We start from the raw sequence: 12,581 nt of genomic DNA on the forward strand, positions 1-12,581 counted from the left end.
TTCAGGAAAAAAAATTTAAAAAATTAGTTCCGATCAGACAACATGTTCATATAACACGCTCCTCCTCGAAGCATCAACTGTTTTTGAACATTTTAAAATGTTAGAAATTCTATTAAACAAATTGCAAAGTATATAAATGACTCAATTTAGCAGAGCTTTAACAACTGGCCGTAGTCAAAACAGGAACTGCATTCTTTCAATTCGCAAACGCTTTCAAAGATCACTCTCTAGATGCAGCCTTCCCTCCTTCCTGTTGAATTAAGATAGCTCTACAAACATGACCAACACAGCAATCGAAATGTCAATTATCAGGAAATCAATAATTTCTAAGCCAAGGCAAGGAATAACTTTAAAACGAGCAAGAATCATTCGATTCTAGAATAAACTATTATGGATCCGTATCTCCTTACCACGTATTTTTATCGAACACCGACTCACATGAGAGCTGAAAACCAATAGTATTTGAGTGTAAACATTCCTTCGAACTAAATGAAAGACTATAGTGAACATCAGACTCTGAAGAGGAGATTCAGGAATACGATTGGAATTGTTTGAATTAAACACTTTTGTTCGCTTGTATATGAATTCAGCATTGTTCCAATAAAACCATTTGGCTACCGGTAATGCCTTTAGAATACCCACACATTTAATAGAATGCGTAGCCTTTTAGAGAAAGTATGAAATATGAGAATTATTATACACTTGATTGGGCATTCTATAGAACGACAAATGCTCTTGGTGTATGAAGTAAAGGCCATTGTGATTATCTAAGTCATTCATTTCTCAAAAAAATAGATGTAGTAACGTAGTAGTTAAGTAAGTAACGAAATTGCCGTAAATAATGCTGCCAGCATTTTATAGAATGCGTGCCATTTTTTGATAAGTATGAAAAATTAGAATTTTTAAATACTTTGTCTAGGTGTTCTAAAGAATGACAAATGCTCTTCCAAGCAAAAAAGACAGGTCATACCTTTTGCTAAAAACCCCGTTCATTCTTAAAAAATACAAATGCTATATTTTGAGAAAAATTATAAAAGACTGTCAAAAATAATGTTACTGGCAATCAATGAATTGTTGGCATTCTGTGGAATATCTGTGGCATTATATGTAATGCCTAGTGTTTTTAGACTAACTATGAAATATGAGAATTAACATCTTCTTTGCATATGTGTGTATTCTTTAAACTGACAAAATTCTCTTAAACGAAGAAGAAAAAAAACCAGTCATGATAAGATTGTTATTTTGGAATCGTGCATTCTTTACGAATGAAAATGTTATTTTGAAAAAATGATGGAAGTCTGGCAAAAATGATGCTAACAACTATGTAGGAAATAGAATGAATAGCGTAACTACGTGATATTCGAAATCAATTGGAGATGTATTTCATATTTTTCCTGTTTGTCATTTGATCTTCCACAGAATGCATAGCGTACCTCGGGATATTCGAAATGAATGCAAAGATGCAATTCATATTTCAATTTTTTGTCGTTTTATTTTATATTTTACAACCGTCGTCGAACAGCCAACCCAATTTTATGGGTTTACGACTACCAATGTTCAACGCCGTAGCCTTGTAATTTTGAACCCAATCTAGAAGACAAGGGAATTCCTGGAGGAATTGGGCGAAATTTACCTTTGCAGAGGACTTTTTGAGGCACCCAACCCGCATTTGCGTTGCATGGAGAGGAAGGCCATGAGAACCTTCCGCTGTTAGCCTGACGGCAAAGGGACTCTAACCCATGAACCATCTACCACTGTGGATATTTTGCGTCAGCACTGTGGTCGGTGCAAGCCGGATGCGGAATTCGTATCTACCAGTCACCATGTTTTGCGTACTACTTGGTATTTGAAATGAATCGGAATTGCAATTCATATGTTGCCCACTTGTTATTTGACCTTCCATCGAAGGCTTCCATAGAATGCTTGCTGTACCTCGTGATATTCGAAATGACAGGGAGATGTAGTTCATACTTTCTTGATTTGTCATTTAGCCTTCTGTAGAATGCTTGGCGTAGTTGAAATAAATCAGCTATGTAATTCCTTTTTTCTATTTGTCATTTGGACTTCTTTAAAAAGTCTTTCGAACTACATGATATTAGAAGAAAAAAAAAACTGTGATCTTATTTGTCTGCCAGTCTTGTCATTTGGTATTTAATTGAATACTTGGCGTACGATATGATATTCTCAATGACTCGAAGTTGTATTCTATATTTTTCCATTTTGTAATTTGGCAGACTATGGACTACTTGGCCCACAGTATGATATTCTAAATAAATGGGAGATGCATTCAATGCTTTTCTAGTTTGTCATTCGGAATTCTATAGAATACTTGATCTACATTTTAATTTTCGAAATAAGTCAGGGATGTATTTTTATACTTCACCAGTTTGTCATTTAGCATCCAGTTAGAATTGTCATGCTACGTGATAATCGAAACGAATCAATGAGTTGCCAGACGAAATGCCAGATTTTTAGACTTTTCCGGTCACAATTTGGTTCGAATTTAAGAAGACATTGCATATTGTGCTAGCAGCAAATCTAAAGAAAAACTTTATTTCATCTTGTTTTTAGACACGATTTTTTAAATTTTATATAGAATACATAATTATTTATTCTGATTACGTGATTCGAGTCACGTGATTCAGATCACTGATTCGAATCTAGGAGTTCAAATTAGTTGCTCTAATGAAATGATTTAGATCACTAATTCGAATCAAGTGATTCTGTTCTTCAATCAAATCAAGTGATTTGGATCACTAATTCGTATAATACGACTTAATCAATGGCGAATAAAGTTATTTGAATCAAATGATGTATTTTTAATGCTTCATTAACTAAAATTAATTTTCAGTACTTATGATTCATAGGGACCATGAGTTAGTGACTGTTTTCCCGATTAGTCGCCAACATGAGCATTGGTCCTTACAACAGATAAATACTAATTTTAATATCACGATATTTTGTTAAAAATATCGATAGTTAACAATATTTCACGATATTTTTTAAATTTAACGAATTTATATTATTTTTATATTGGTCAATACTCAACCCAGCAACTTACTCAAATAAAATCTGTCAGTACTCGAATTAATATCGTATTCAATAATTATCATTACGTATAATATTTACTAGTCACGTTATCATCTTTCCGACATAGTATTATGATAATCATCACGATATTATAGTGCTCGATGATTATTATCGATTAATGATTATCCTATTCCATATATTTTGTTATCATTAATGACCACGATATTGCCGTTTTTGATACACCTAGTATTGCCAATGCCCTACGTAAACCAACATCTGGGGTTGTTCTTATGTGCAGACGAACTTGGTTTCATGGTCCTTATATAACAGGGGTTTCCAACTTACATGAGGCCGGGGGCCACAATTAAAAACACAAATCAAATGACGGGCCGCAACTTTATCTTAATTTTATGTAGGACTCTTTTATGTTTGAAGGAACATTAAATATTAATGGCAGATTTTTACCAAGTTGTACAAAACAAAAGTATTGAATTGCAAATTAAAGTAAGAAGTAGATTTTTAGAAATATTTAACTGCATATTAAAAAATTCGGGCTGCAATAACTTTAATGTGCACGCATGTATTAAACAATTAACGACTTACGACTTACGACCTACGTAGCACACAAAATGTTCAATGACGAGATTGAGGTTTGTCTGCTGCAACCACCAGAGAATAGATATTTACATTTTAAATATAAAATTTACATTTTTGTGTGTAAATATTTTCGTCCAAAATGAGTGGTTTCAAAAAGTTACATCGGAGAATTTCTTCGAGAAAATTTCTGATACAGACATGCTAAATTATATTCATAAAATACAAAAAAATTAAATTAAAAAAAAACATACACGATTATTTTTGAATTTGAATAAATATTTTCTTAGATGCAAAGCCTGAGAAATAATTTTTTTTTGCACCGTTGGTGTGATAAATTTCACAGAAACGAAGAAATTGGGTTTTTATTAACGAGAAAAGTATTTTAAACCCATATGAATTTTTTACGAAAATTTTCCGCAAAATTTTCGCTGGCCACAAAAAAAGGCTTCACGGGCCGGATGCGGCCCCCGGGCCGCCAGTTGAAAACCACTGCTATATAAGTACCGAAATTCTTTTATCTGTCGCATTTTTACAAACAAGTTGCATGTGATTTCTTTGGGTCCCTTTATCGTTTTATTCCTAATCGTTTCTTTATCGTTTTATTCAACTATTCCTAATTATTTTCAAAACTTTTACTGATAGATGTGGATGATTAATTAAGTTAAAAATAATAATAAAAAAGCAAGAAAAAAACTTAATCACTCTGGCATACACCCCTCTAGAGATCCCTTTATGGATACAGAGCCCTGAACAAATGCCTCCCCCCCCCCCTTCATTCGAGATGATTGCTAGATACTTATTACAAAGACAAAGAATAATCAGATTATAAGTAATGTACTTTATTAAAAAGAGGTATTTGTTAAGAGATAAAAAATAATGAATGATGATTTTTAAATTAAAAAAATTATGATTGAAATTGCTTAATGTAGATATAAGAAAGATGAAAAATTTCTTTTGTCTAAATTTGTCTAAATTTCTTTTTAAGAATAGAAAAGCATAGGGAATTTATTTTGATTTTTAAGTATCATATCACCAATGAAATGAAAAAAATTCTATATATTTATAATACCATAAGAAATTTGTTATAAAAAGTAAATTATAAACAAAATTGTGTGCATTTTATGAAGATATTGACATTGTACGATTTTTCGATGTCTTTTTCGGTTTAAAATACGTGAATTTCAGTATACTTTCAAAGAAGGAATTTATTTTAATTCAATAGAAATTATTTTCAATTCAATTTAAATTTGTTAAATTAACAAATTTAATTTCAATAATTCCTTAGGCGCATTTTCTGCCTTATTAGTTATTTATTCCTTTTATGAAAAGTTCGAAGGATTTGTTTCCTTTTTTTTCCCATTTTGAAATTATATAAAATTATTAGTTTTAAAAAAAATTGTATGAGTTTTTAGGTAAGTTTTGTAGGACATCATTGAAATAATGATAAGTAAATAAATTCAAATGTTGATTTCTTTAGAAAAAGAAAATATTTGTTAGATAAAAAAAAAAAAAATGATTCCTTTATTATGATTACTTGTATTTCTCTTATAAAAAAATAGAACGATTAGTTTAGAAAAAGTGTTTTTTTTCTTCTTTTTTTTAAATTTATGCTTAAAATTTACACTTTTCTTATTCATGTAAAGGTAAAAACAAGTGTGAATAAAAATCTAATCAAATAAATAGAATTGTTTACTGAAATCAACTATAGTATTGTTTTAAAATAATATTCTGTTGAAATAAAAAATATTGAAACAAAACTTAATAGGAATTCATATTGATTTCGATGACAGAAAAAAAAAAGAAGAAAAAGAAGAAATTAAGGGAACAAATGGAATGTGATTTTTAAAATTCTTTTTTCTCTCTTCTTCTGTCCCCAGTGGCGCAACTGGTTAGCGCGCGGTACTTATAATGCAGTGCCTGCGAGTAATGCCGAGGTTGTGAGTTCGATCCTCACCTGGGGAAGGCTGCAAAATTTTTTTTTAACTATGAAAAAAATAGGTTCGTGAAACATTATTTAAGATGACATTACTTTTCTTTATATAACAAATTTTTTTCTCATGTTTATCTCATCTAAACATTTATAATAGTATTTAAAATAGTATTTAAAATAGTTTAATACTTTTTATTCACAATTAATATTATTTAAAATTCATGTTTTCTCATATTTTTTTTTCTTCTCTTCACTTTTCATAATAACATAAGTATTTTAATGTTAATAAATATATTTATTTCATAAAAATTAATGAGTTTTTAAAAGCATTTAATTTTTGTTCTGACCTGTGATTTGCCTACAACCGTTATTGTTTACTACTTGCATGATTTATTTAGCGGCATTTTTTTTATTGCTAGCGTTTTGCTTGTGAAGGTTTACAAATTTATCCTCCCAATTTTAAAAATTTAATGACTTGAAAAATTTTAATTTTTTAAATTCAGCTAACATTGTTTTAATTTTTTTTACTTATTTAAATTCTAAAAAAAACTGCCCTTGACAAACAAAATTAATAAAGTGTTTGATATTAAATTTTAAAGAGCATAGAAATGTTTTTCTTACAATGCAAAAAATGTAAATATGTAAAAAATAATTTCACATTTCCTTAATTGTATTATTTTTATTTATCAATATTTAAACAATTTTATTAGTTTATTTATTATACAAAGAAATGATACTGTGTCAAATATCATTTCCTTTCACCAATGCCTTAAAAATGTTAATAAATTTTAGCGAGAAATTTATATGTCAGTAAATATACATTAATAAATTATTAAAACGTAAATTTTTGAAGTTAAATGGACAGGAATGGTGTAATGTGTTTTTAGAGTATTTATTTTAGCAAGCAAACTACCCTAATCATTTAAAACGAAAAAGTCGAAGAATATTATTTTTTTCTTTTTGTTTTCAAACTATTAGTTTATGTTAAGTAGAAATAATATTTATTTTTAAATATTGGTTATAATTTACATCGTGTTTGTGGTTATTAAGAAACTGTGTTATTAAACAATGATTTCTAATTAATTTTTTTTATTAAAAATAAAGCTTCTTGTATTTAAGAATTTTTATTGAAAAAATTATGAAATTAAAAATTTGAAATGTGTATTTCCAGCACTTTAAGTTGTTTTTAAAAAATATATTTCACATAAAAAATGTTAAATTGCATTAATAATAATAATAATAATGATTCATTTAGGAAACTGTTCACAATGGCGCTAAAATGTTATATTTTGTAATTTTCTTGACAGATGGCGCCACAAATGTTAAAATTTATAACTTGTCTATGATATAACATTCTTTCTTTTCATTCTTTTTCATTTCTGTCGTTTCCAACAATGTCTAATAAATTAGTAATAAAATAATAATTAATAAGAAGTTTAATATATTTCGACTTAAGTCAAACTTTCATAAGTAATAAATTATTTTTATTGAATTCAATAGATTGTTATTAAATTTATTTCTTTTATTCATCTAATTCTTTTAAAATGATAGATTTTGACACATAAAATTAAGTTTTTGAAATGAGGTAAAAGCTGTGATTGTAAAGTTTTTATGTTTAAAATTAACGAGATTGTTTTAACACGGATAAATCCCTAAGAGAATTTATTTTTATATTGCTTCTACAAAATTTAAAACAAATACTCTATAACATTTTTTGATCTTATGAACAGATTGTAAAGTAAAAGTTGTAATTTCACTGAAATGAAGCTCCACCTTAAATAATTAGTGCAAATGATATTTTTACTAACAAAAATCAGAGAAAAAATTGTTTATTTGTTTATTTTTTCCGGATTTTGATTAATTTATAAATTTAAAATATTAATAGCAATCAAGAAAAATATGAACTCAATAGTTTATACGGGAGATAGGTTATGATATGTGATATTTATTATTTTGTATTATGCAATGTATTTATGAATGAAAAAATTTTGAATTTTAAAGCATCTAAACTTTTACTCAGGAAAATAGCTCTCACGAAATAAAAGTTTAAAAATAGATATTTTTTACAGTATTGTTGCTTAGCAAAAGCTTAGTCGATTTCAGTTAAAATTAAATTTTGTAATTTAAAATTATATTTCTTAAAAGGATGTAAAATCGTCAAATCCAGATCAAAAACTCTTCGAAGCCTGCAAATAAATTTTTCTTGATTATTATTAAATAAAATGATTAAAAAATTAATAAAAAACGACATAGAAATATTACAGACCATAGACCAATTTTTCCATAGAAATATTACAGACGACATGGAATTATAACGGATTAAATTATTCAACAAAAAAATTTTATAATTGTGGATGATTCTTTTTTTTCTTCTTCCTTTGTGCTCACGAGTGATAAACAATGTTTTTTAAACCACTTTCGTCAAGGGAAATAAAGTGTTTTAGACTTCAAGCAAAAATATAATTTTTAAGTTTGTAAACCATTTAATCGTAAAGAATTATTTGAGCATTAGAACCGACAAATAGCTTAAAAGTTTCAACAGTTATTATTCTTTTTTTTTTCAATCGCCAATTTGGCGAGATTTCTTCCACCTAGGTGAAAATTGCAAAAATCATTGAATAATTCTCATTTTATGCAAATTTTTATGAGAGCAAATAATGCTGAGTCGGAGAATTAGTAATTTATTTGAAAAATGTTTAAGAATTGGATCACAAATTTCTTTCCGTTTTCACAAAACTGTCACTTTTCTTATAAAAGTTCTGTCTCATCTTCAAGATTAATATAAACTGTGCGGTTGAAAGATTGGTTAAATTTGACCACCTAAATGACAATAATAACTGTTGAAGACTCACAGCAGTTATAAAAATTGCGTATTTTGAGCAAAAAGGTGTCATTTTCATGGGAAAATACAGCCTTCGAGAAATAACACGAAATGTAAAAACACGAAAATTGTTATTTAATACATATAGATATATATATTTCAAAAGTAGGAATTCGTTACGATTTTCCTTAATAAAAAGAACGTTCTTATATAAAATAATAATCATCATATATTTTAACATAATATTCCTTGCTTTTTAAAAGGAAACATTTTTTTTATCGAAAAGGAAAAAAAAAAAAAGAAAAAAAATGGTAAATTAGTAGCAATCATGGGTCCGATTATAATCGGAATAAGCAGGGAAATGATCAGTTCCTCGACATGGAGCCATGAAATGATTTCTTACTAATAATATGATATTTTTATAGCTGCTCTGAATTTGCGACTGTTATTCATGATGACTGATAGGTCAAGTTTAGCAATGCCATAGCTGTCTATGCTTATTTTGAAAATAGCTCAAAACGTCAATACGGAGAAAAGCCACAGTTTTATGAAAATGAAAGGCCTTTATTATCTTTTTTTACAATATTTCAAAACTTAGGCCGGGATCGCCCGGTTGGTTTGGAGCTGATCCCATGCCCAAAAGCTCGTGGGTTCGATCCCCGCCAGCCGAAGACTCCCTGCATAATAAAATGGTGACTGATGCACGTTAAATCTGTCGAATCGAAAAGTCCTCCATGTTTCCATAACAAATCAATACCTCTGGGGGTACTGATCCATACGTTTCCTTGTGTTCTGGATTGGGTTCAAAATTACAAGGCTACGGAGTTGAACATTAGTAGTCGTAACCCCAAAATTTGGGTCGGCTCTTCAACGATGGATGCGAAATAAAATATTTCAAAACTTACTCCAATCCGGTCTCATAATTTGCAGAAGCCGAGAATAAGCAATGATTTTGATAATTTTTATCTAGATGAAAAAATGTCGCCAAATTGGTGATTTTTAACCAAGTTTAATAACTTTTAAAATATTTAAGTTAATTGTCTGTTCTAAAGCTATTCTTCACGGCAAGATTATATGTATATAGTTTAAAATCATCGCTTTGCTTCATGTGTAAGGAACTTAATCTATGGCTTTTTAATTTTTCTTGGAGACGGAGTTTCGAAAAACAGCGTTAAGAGGACACCATACCACGGGAGGAACGCTTTGTCACAAATTCTTCTTCACCTCCATTGCACCGTATTGTTTGAAGCAGCATGTCCTCATTTGGACTTTGTGCCACTCTATTACTGCTTTAAAATTTAAAAGAAAGAAAAAATGAGTTTCAGGCAAACGTAGAATAAGCAACTAAGCTTCAATAAAATAAAAATAAAAAATAGAAAATGCCTTTTTTTCTTACTTTGTTGTTTCGGGTAATAAAAAAAAATTCTTTTAACAGTTTTTTTTCTTTTTAAAATTTTGTGCTTTATATTGATGAGTCAAAGAGCCTATAAATTGATGGAGAGTATTATATTAAGAAAATGGATAAAGCAACTGTCTAAAAATTTTATTGACATTTTTAACGTGTTGTATAGATAAACATTTATAAATTGAGATGAATTTCTTTAATACTATGATAAACAAAAGCGGAATATAAAATACGTAGCGAAACACATGATAATAACTACTGCAGACGCATATTACATGTATTTTGGCCGAATAAAAAGAATGTCTGCGAATGAAAATTGTTCAAACAATATTTACCTTTTTTTTCTTTTTCTTTTTTTTAAAATTATAATTCCATCAAAATCTGTTGAAAGGTTTATCCTTTGTTCTTCGCAAATAATATTCTATCTCAGGCATAAAAACTCCATTCTTTTCACTTTCAGTACTATTTATTATTATTTATTTGTTGTTTTGTGCCTTGTTTGATGCGTCAAGGAATCCATTAATTTTACGAAGAGTATTCTATTTACTAATTCGGTTNATTCCTTTCTAGCAAGCCTATTAATGTCCGATGGCCCATTGACTTGAAAAAATATTCTATACATATGAAATTGACAGTGGGCGGGGGTACCCGCTGGGCGGGGCTACCCGACTCTCCCCTATATGGTTTAAAATCATCGCATTGCTTCAAGTGTAAGGAACTTAATCTATGGCTTTTTAATTTTTCTTGGAGACGGAGCTTCGAAAAACAGCGTTAAGAGTACACCATACCGCGGGAGGAACGCTTTGTCACAAATTCTTCTTCACCTCCATTGCACTGTATTGTTTGAAGCAGCATGTCCTCATTTGGACTTTGTGCCACTCTATTACTGCTTTAAAATTTAAAAGAGAGAGAAAATGAGTTCCAGGGCAAACGTAGAAAATTAACTAAGCTTCAATCACTCAAAAAAAAAAAAAAAAAAAAAAAAAAAAAAAAAAAAAAAAAAAAAAAATATCAAAAATGCCTTTTTTTCTTAGCAAATAACTTTGTTGTTTCGGGTAAAAAAAAAATTCTTTTAACAGCTTTTTTTTTCGGTTTAAAATTTTGTGATTATATATTGATGAGTCAAAGAACCTATAAATTGATGGAGGGTACTATATTAAGAAAATGGATAAAACAACTGTCTAAAAATTTTATTGACACTTTTACCGTGTTGTATAGATAAACATTTATAAATTGAGATGAATTTTTTAATACTCGGAAAAACAGCAACGGAATATAAAATACTTTGTGAAGCACATAATAACAACTATTGGAGACGTATATTACATGTACTATTTTGCTGAATAAAAAGAATGTCTGAGAATGAAAATTGTTCAAACAATATTTACCTTTTTTTTCTTTTTTTAAAAATTATAATTCCATCAAAATCTTTTGAAAGGTTTATCCTTTGTTCTTCGCAAATAATATTCTGTCTCAGGCACAAAAATTCCATTCTTTTCACTTTCAGTACTATTTATTATTATTTATTTGTTGTTTTGTGCCTTGTTTGATGCGTCAAGAAATCCATTAATTTCACAAAGAGTATTCTATTTACTAATTCGGTTAAAACAACACTCTGAAAATAATAATGAAAGCATATCTACGAGCCTTTTTTTACTCTCCTTTTGGCTATCATAAACAAACACACAAAAAAGAAAGAAATATTCTAAAAGTAATTATACTTTTTCCTACCAAATGAAACGTTAAAATGAATTTCGTTCATTTTTTAAGCTCTTTTTTCCCCTGCTCGCGTCAGCGGGAAAAGTGAAAATATTATACAAAAGGAAAGAAAAAATGTATATTATAACCGAAAAAAAAGAAGAAAAAGATGAAAAAAAAAAACTTCTTAGAAATTCTGGCAGCATAGAAAAACGGTGTTATTTACACAAAACATATTTTGGCTGACCGTAGTTGCCGTTTTTCTTTCGTTTTTCTTTTTTATTCCTTCTTCCCCGTCCTCCTTTATTCCATTTCTGCGAAATAAGAACTTCATTAACGCGATAGAATGAAAAGAAAAATATGAAAAACTTTCTTTTTTTTAAAGAATTTTTTATCCTTTGTTTATCTTTTCTTCTCACTGTTCTTTTTTGTAAAAGTAAAAAAAAAAGTTAACTTCTGAAAAATGTTAACTTTTCTAGTGATAGAAATGACTTTTTATTAATCTAGTGATAGAAATAACTTTTGATTAAAAGAATTTTTTTTACAAATAAATCACGTTAGGAATAGTTAATTATAAATATGTTCACGATTTTTCGTGTTTTTGAATAGTTAGTGACATAATCAGATGTTTTTACAATAACTGCAATTCTATTGTAATAAACTGACAGTTTTATATATATATATAAAAAAAACAGAATTAGTTCTCTCAAAATACGGTAATTTATGATACCAGCATGGCTATATGCATTACATTGGCCTTCAGCCAAGGGAATCGAGGCATATGGGGTAGAGCTCTACCTCGCGCCGTAGTTTGCCTTTTTAGAAGCTTCTCAAAAATATTTAATTTTATTAGACAAAATTAATATTTATACTAGTTAATATATTATTTATACTTAGTATTACATTTGCTTAGACTAATATTTAATAAAAAAAAACTATAGATTATATATCAAACAAATAACCTTCTTCATTTATGGTGGGAGGCATTATATATTTTTGGCTACGGAACTGGTAGTTTGTGACCTATAAGCCCATACAAAGGTGCTCATAATTAAAAAAAAATCTTACAATAATTTTGATAGAAAAATTAAAAAGGTGCT

General features: G+C 28.6%; 1 non-coding gene across 1 annotated transcript; it reads left to right on the top strand.

Moving 5' to 3' along the window:
* Nucleotides 1–5,497: 5,497 nt before the first annotated feature.
* TRNAI-UAU (transfer RNA isoleucine (anticodon UAU)) lies at nucleotides 5,498–5,589 on the top strand. Its single transcript is given in 2 exon segments — nucleotides 5,498–5,535; nucleotides 5,554–5,589. It is a non-coding gene; the product is annotated as a tRNA-Ile (tRNA).
* Nucleotides 5,590–12,581: the final 6,992 nt, after the last annotated feature.

The sequence above is a fragment of the Parasteatoda tepidariorum genome, chromosome 5 (genome assembly GCF_043381705.1).
Source record: "Parasteatoda tepidariorum isolate YZ-2023 chromosome 5, CAS_Ptep_4.0, whole genome shotgun sequence".
Classification (NCBI taxonomy): Eukaryota; Metazoa; Arthropoda; class Arachnida; order Araneae; family Theridiidae; genus Parasteatoda; species Parasteatoda tepidariorum.